Source organism: Thunnus thynnus, chromosome 20, assembly GCF_963924715.1.
Source record: "Thunnus thynnus chromosome 20, fThuThy2.1, whole genome shotgun sequence".
Lineage (NCBI taxonomy): Eukaryota > Metazoa > Chordata > Actinopteri > Scombriformes > Scombridae > Thunnus > Thunnus thynnus.
Genome location: NC_089536.1, coordinates 101,601 through 109,178, shown reverse-complemented (window position 1 = coordinate 109,178; position 7,578 = coordinate 101,601).

The window sequence follows — 7,578 nt, the reverse complement described above, 5'->3', positions numbered from 1 at the left end:
GCGGCGGACACTTCCGGTGGCAACTTTCAGAGTAAAGGTCTGACTGAGGTTTTACTTCCGTTTTATTACATAAAGAATAACGAACAATTCATGATGACATATACTAATTAATTAATGATTATACTGCAGGTTTAATTAATGATTATATCATTATCATAACCAACAGTGTCACTGAGACTTTTTCATTTCCACACACTGCAGCCCTCACTGCCCTGAACAGCGCCAACTGTGAGGCGCGCCTCCTCCACCGGGGGGCGCGCTTCCTCCCCTGGGGCGCGCGCCTCTATGGAAAGCCAAAGGTACTGTACTCAATTGACCACACTAATCAAGCATTGATCTTCTTTGCTGTTTGTCTCGGTGGCCTAGAGAAAATCCCAAGTATTCACCAGGGTGTTATTTTATTATTATTTTTATTTTTTTATTATGATTTATTTATTTATATTGTAGCGACCCTGTTAATGTTCTTGTACTGTTAAGCGTTTGTTGGTAGCCACATGTTAAGAGGGCGTGAGTAGGGGAGGGGCAGGGATGTGAGTGTGTGTGTGCGCGTGCGCGAGGAGGAGAGAGAGTGAGAGAGCGAGAGGCGCGAGTGACAGCAGCTACAGTTCTGTGAGTTCGAGTTACATTATTGTTGTTGTTTTTTTGGCGTGGTTACGGCCAACAGTAACCCATCCTGTTCAGCTAAATAAACGGTACAGTGCCGATCAGTTGCCTGTTATTTGAACACGTCCTGGCGGACGCTACAATATGTTTGTATGTTCAAATATGTGAAGTAGAGTGTAGTTATATCAGCCTTTAATAGGTAAAAGCTGTTCATTCATTGTTAACTGGGCTGTTACTGTTAGATTCCTGAGGAAGGCAGCAGAGGACCATAAATATTATGATTAGTGTGTGTATGTATGTGTGTATATAGAGATATACGTCTGGTGGTTTATTTTGACCAAAAAACCACCAGATCCTGAGAGCCCACATGCCACAAGAGTGAAGAAAAGTGGATCAGGATCAACCAGTAAAGAAACACAGCTGAATGTGGTTTAATTTATGAGGCACTAAGTGTGTAAATTATTCCTCAGAATGTGAATAGAAACACTGGAATAAATAAATATTATCCAAAGTGCGGTGAGAAGGTAAAGTGCAGTGTAGAAAGGACAGGAAGCAGCAGATCGCAGGATGATCAGGTGGAGGAGGAGGTCGGGGGGAACTGGCAGTGACCACATCATCAATTATAGTCTGTCTATCAAAAAGCTTTAATGATTATATTGATAGACTTCAAGAAAAGCAGGCCATGGCAGCACAAGAGTCCAAAAACTATGAACATTTTATTTTCATTTATTTGAACATCACAGCTCTGCTTGAAAACCAAAACTTAAAAATGTTAAATACTTAACATATTTATAATACGGTACAGTGCCGATCAGTTGCCTGTTATTTGAACACGTCCCGGCGGACGCTACATTTGGTGTCAGAAGTTAAACCACCGGAGCTTCCCTGGCTACTCACCGTTAGCAGCTAGTTGGACTCGGCTGCCTGCTACAGTCTAAGGTGATGGCGGCGCAGCAGCACCGGACCGGGACCCGTCCGAAAGTCAAGGAGGAGGTGCTTATGGACAGCTGGCGTGCCGGTGAGCCTAATTATGTGAACGAGTATGGCCGCACCTCGGAGCATGTCGCTCACCTGAGACGGACAGCGAGAGACATGGCTGCTGCTGCCGGCTTCGACTCACCAGGCTTGGAGGCGCGCACCGGAATTGGCGGCAACTGTGACCAGCTCCAAGTGAAAACGCCAAAATACTCCGGTAAGGCGAACTGGGAGGCCTACCATGCACAATTCGAACTGTTAGCACAGGCTGCAGGCTGGTCTGGAAAGAAAAAGGCGCTCCAGCTGGCCATGTGTCTTACTGAAGAAGCACTGACATGTTTGCTGCTCCTCAGCCCAGCTGAGAGAGCTGACTACGGAGCCTTAGTTGGGGCGCTGCAACGGAGGTTTGGACAATGCTGCCAGCCTGGTGTCCTGCGTTCGGAGCTGTCAAGCAGGCAGAGGCAACCGGGTGAACCGCTCCGTGTATTGGCTAATGACATTGAGACCCTGGCGAGGAGAGCATATGCCCACATGCCCGCTGAGGTACAGTGCGAGCTGGCAAGGGACCAGTTCATTCGAGCCATAACCCCAAGGGAGCTGCGCATCCAGACTCAGCTGGCACATCCCTGCACTCTGCAGGAGGCGCTAGAGCTGGTGTTGGAGAGAGAGGTCGTAGGAGGGGCGTCTGAAAGCGACTTTAATGGGGGCAGCCATTTTGTGAGATCCGTGGTACAGGAGGGCCCAGGTCAAGAAAAACCTGCATGGGTGGCTGAATTGACTGAAATGATCCGTGCTGTGTCACTGCAATCACCACACAGCAACACCCGTCCTTGCAGAGGAGCCCCTGTTTGCTGGGTATGTGGCCAGGCTGGCCATATCAGTGTGCGGTGCCCCAAACGTATCGATGTTCAGGGAAACGACCCAGGGTCTGTGTAAGCGGGACGGCACAGACCCCTGCCCCTATGTCCCACCCTACCTCCTCCCTGGTAGACAGAGCCCAGAAGCTTGAAAGGGGGAGCGAGACTCTAGACCCCCTGCAGGCAGATGACACCACTGAGTCCGCAAGGGTGGTGGGTTGGACCCACGCAGGGAATTTTTGCCATGTCCCTGTCACCCTGGCGGGGGCTCCATGCACTGCCCTTGTTGACACTGGCTCCACCGCTACGCTGTTGAGACCTGACATGGTCCCAGTGGGGACACAGTTGATACCTACTGCTGTGAGGCTAAGGACTGTGACTGGTGAGTTAGCGCCTATGCTGGGAAGATGGGTGGTGGTTATTCAGGTGGGGGGGCTAGCGGTGACCTTTAGGGTGTGGGTCGCGGCAGTGCAGGACCCCTGCATAATAGGACTGGACTTTCTGCGGGCTGCCCAGTGTGTGTTGGACCTGGGGAAGAACACACTGGCTTTCCCAGGGGGTCCCATAGTCGCAATGGTACACCCTGCTCAAACTGTTGAACCACAGCTGCCAACTGTGAGAACAGTAGAGGCACGTTCAAGCCCCCCACCCCTTCCTGCACCTCTTGCCCCTACCCCCCATGCCACAGCTGATATACAGCCACCTGCCCCTATCAAGCCACCAACAGCGGGAGGGCAGGTGGACAGACTGGCAGCAGTTAAAGAGGTGTGGGAACGCAGCAGCGTTAACCTGGAACCTGATCAGCGGGAAGAGCTATGGCAGCTGTTGGTGGAATTTAAGGACATTTTTGCACTGTCAGAGGAAGAAGTGGGGCTGACACACTTAGTGCAACACGAAATTGACACAGGGGATGCACAACCCATTAAGACACGCCCACGGTGCCTTCCCCTGGCACATCAGTCAGCTGCAGACGATGCAATAGATGAGATGCTGGAGGCCGGCATCATCAAGCCCTCTGACAGCCCCTGGGCCTCGGGAGTCGTGATGGTCAACAAAAAAGAGTCCAAAAATGAGATTCTGTGTGGACTACAGGCCGCTGAATAGCGTGACCAGGAAGGACTCATATCCACTGCCCCGCATTGATGAGTGCCACGACTTGGTGTCCGGGTCATCCTGGTTTTCCTCTTTGGACCTACGTTGCGGGTATTGGCAGGTGCCCCTCAGCCCCTCAGCCAGGCCAAAGACAGCTTTCTGTACGGGGAGGGGATTATGGCAGTTTAAAGTCCTCTGTTTTGGCCTATGCAACGCACCAGCCACCTTTGAACGGCTGATGGAAAAGGTGTTGGCAGACATTCCCCGGCAGGAATGTCTGGTATACCTGGACGACATCCTGGTCCACGGCAGCTCCTTTCAGACCGCCTTAGGGGCCCTGCGGCGAGTTCTACATCGAATAGCAGCTGCAGGACTGAAGCTACACCCAGACAAGTGCTGCTTCATGAGAAAAGAAGTAGAGTTTCTGGGCCACAGAGTTGGGGAGGAGGGCATCAGCACATTGGAGGAGAAAGTGCGGGCAGTGAAGGACTGGCCAGTCCCCGCTAATGTGAAAGAGCTGAAAAGCTTCCTTGGGCTGGCATCCTACTACAGGAGGTTTGTGCGTGGCTTCTCTTGTATAGCTGCCCCTCTGTTCCGCCTGCAACAGAAAGACTGTGATTTTGCCTGGACTTCTGACTGTGAACAAGCCTTCAGCTCTTTGAAGAAGGCCCTGACAGAGTCTCCCATCCACACCCCCCCAGACCCCAATTTGCCTTTTGTACTGGATACTGATGCCAGTGATGTTGGGATGGGTGCGGTGCTGAGCCAGGTGGGACCGGAGGGGGAGAAGGTAATAGCGTACTTCAGTAAAACTTTCAACAAAGCTGAACAACACTACTGTGTGACACGCAGAGAGCTCCTTGCTATTGTGAGAACAATAAGACACTTCAGGTACTATCTCTGCGGCCTTCCCTTCACAGTCCGAACTGACCATGCAGCCCTCCAATGGTTAATGTCCTTCAGGGAGCCAGAAGGGCAGATTGCACGCTGGCTAGAGGAATTGGCACCGTACGTCTTTAAAGTGGAGTACAGGGCTGGAGCTCGCCATACCAACGCTGACGCCATGTCTCGGCGCCCCTGTGCTTCTGATGGCTGCCGGTACTGTGAAAAGAGAGAGGCTCGGGAGAAAGAGCTTGGTATGGAGGAAGAGCTTAATGGAAACAGGCTGTTCTGTAGAGGTGCACAGGTTGTGGACTCCACGGAGTGGAAGGTACAGCAGGAAAGGGATGTTGACTTACAGCCTGTTTTGCAGTGGGTGGAGTCAGGACAAAAGCCGCGGTGGAATGAGGTTGCAGATGCTCACCTGCCACCAAAGGACTGGTCTCAAAATTTGAGGCTCTCCAAGTGAAGGATGGAGTGCTTCAAAGAGCCTGGAGAGAGCCAGCCACAGGAGAAGAGAGGTGGCAGGTAGTAGTCCCCAGGGCACTGAGAGAGTCGGTGCTAAAAGCCTCTCATGGCACAACTGGAGCAGGACACTTTGGGGTCTCAAAAACCCTTCGTCGACTCCGGCAGAGTTTCTACTGGGGTCAGCTCAGGAGAGATGTTGAGGACTTCTGCCGCCGCTGTGACCTCTGTACTGCACATAAAGGGCCCCCGGAGCAGTCTCGTGCCCAGCTCCAGCAGCTGGCGGTGGGGGCTCCTATGGAAAGGGTGGCGGTAGACATAATGGGCCCATTCCCCCGCACAGATAAAGGGAATCGGTATGTTTTGGCTGCCATGGATTATTTCACAAAATGGCCTGAGGCCTATGCCATACCAGATCAGGAGGCGGAGACTGTTGCTGATGCTCTAGTGGAGGGCATGTTCGCCAGGTTCGGGGCAGCTGAGGTCATCCACAGCGACCAGGGAAGGAACTTTGAGTCGGCTGTGTTCTCTGCTATGTGTGACCGGCTGGGCATGCAAAAGACTCGAACTACACCTTTACACCCCCAGAGTGATGGACTAGTTGAACGGTTTAACCGAACTCTGGCGAAACAACTTGCAATCCTCACTACAGAGCATCAGCGTGATTGGGACATGCACCTTCCCCTTGTCCTATTGGCCTACAGGTCGGCTGTGCAAGATTCAACCTTATGCACACCTGCCCTGCTCATGTTAGGGCGAGAACTGCGCACGCCAGCAGAGATGGCTTTTGGCAGGCCCCCAGATGCCCCAGCAGCTCCTCCTGGCCCAGAGTACGCTAGGAGGCTTCAGGATCGTATGGAGTCAGCTCATGCCTTTGCCCGTAACCAGCTGCAGAAGGCGGGTACGAGGCAGAAAAGAAACTATGACCTGAGGGCCAGAGGGGGAGACTTTGGGGCTGGGGACCTGGTGTGGGTGTATAGCCCACGGAGAAAAAAGGGCCGGTGCCCCAAGCTGGACTGTCACTGGGTGGGCCCGTGTGAGGTGTTGGAGAAGCTGGGGGAGGTAGTATATAGGGTCCAGCTGCCGCCTAGGGGGAGGCGGGTTGTTCTCCACAGAGATAGGTTGGCCCGTATAGAGGTGACGCACGCCCTCATCAGCGCCCTGCACACTCTACACATTCCCAAAAGAAGCAGACAGCCACACCCCCAGATTCTCTGGCTGTTTCCCTTACCGACCCCTCACATTCCCCCTCACATTCCCCCTCACATCCCCCTGCACACACCCCCACACCTCAAGACACAACTCCTGCTCATCAACTGGAGAGTCCAAGAGTGCAGGTGCAACCCACTTCAAGGCGGCCCCAGAGACAGAGAAAGCCCCCAGCCCACCTCAGAGACTTTGCATGTGACCCCTCGGGGCGAGGGACTTTGTAAGGGGGGGGCAGTGTAGCGACCCTGTTAATGTTCTTGTACTGTTAAGCGTTTGTTGGTAGCCACATGTTAAGAGGGTGTGAGTAGGGGAGGGGCAGGGATGTGAGTGTGTGTGTGCGCGTGCGCGAGGAGGAGAGAGAGTGAGAGAGCGAGAGGCGCGAGTGACAGCAGCTACAGTTCTGTGAGTTCGAGTTACATTATTGTTGTTGTTTTTTTGGCGTGGTTACGGCCAACAGTAACCCATCCTGTTCAGCTAAATAAACGGTACAGTGCCGATCAGTTGCCTGTTATTTGAACACGTCCTGGCGGACGCTACAATATGTTTGTATGTTCAAATATGTGAAGTAGAGTGTAGTTATATCAGCCTTTAATAGGTAAAAGCTGTTCATTCATTGTTAACTGGGCTGTTACTGTTAGATTCCTGAGGAAGGCAGCAGAGGACCATAAATATTATGATTAGTGTGTGTATGTATGTGTGTATATAGAGATATACGTCTGGTGGTTTATTTTGACCAAAAAACCACCAGATCCTGAGAGCCCACATGCCACAAGAGTGAAGAAAAGTGGATCAGGATCAACCAGTAAAGAAACACAGCTGAATGTGGTTTAATTTATGAGGCACTAAGTGTGTAAATTATTCCTCAGAATGTGAATAGAAACACTGGAATAAATAAATATTATCCAAAGTGCGGTGAGAAGGTAAAGTGCAGTGTAGAAAGGACAGGAAGCAGCAGATCGCAGGATGATCAGGTGGAGGACGAGGTCGGGGGGAACTGGCAGTGACCACATCATCAATTATAGTCTGTCTATCAAAAAGCTTTAATGATTATATTGATAGACTTCAAGAAAAGCAGGCCATGGCAGCACAAGAGTCCAAAAACTATGAACATTTTATTTTCATTTATTTGAACATCACAGCTCTGCTTGAAAACCAAAACTTAAAAATGTTAAATACTTAACATATTTATTTCCACTGTAGTGCCAACAGGAGGGGAAGAGAAAGAAAAAGCAGACTGGACAAATAAAGCACATACAACAATACAACATACACATACATTACATACAACAAGTAATCAAGTACCTCTATAAGTGGAACAATACAGTACTTCTGCTACGACAAGAAGACAATTCATCCTCCAACCCTACAAGGTCGGTATAAAGACAAAACAGTTTGTTTTCTAGCAGCTCACACTTGACTTATAAACCAGCGACATGTTGCACACAAGCAGAACTCAGAAATCCAGGATAACTGAAACAGCCGAGTCTAATCCGTCACA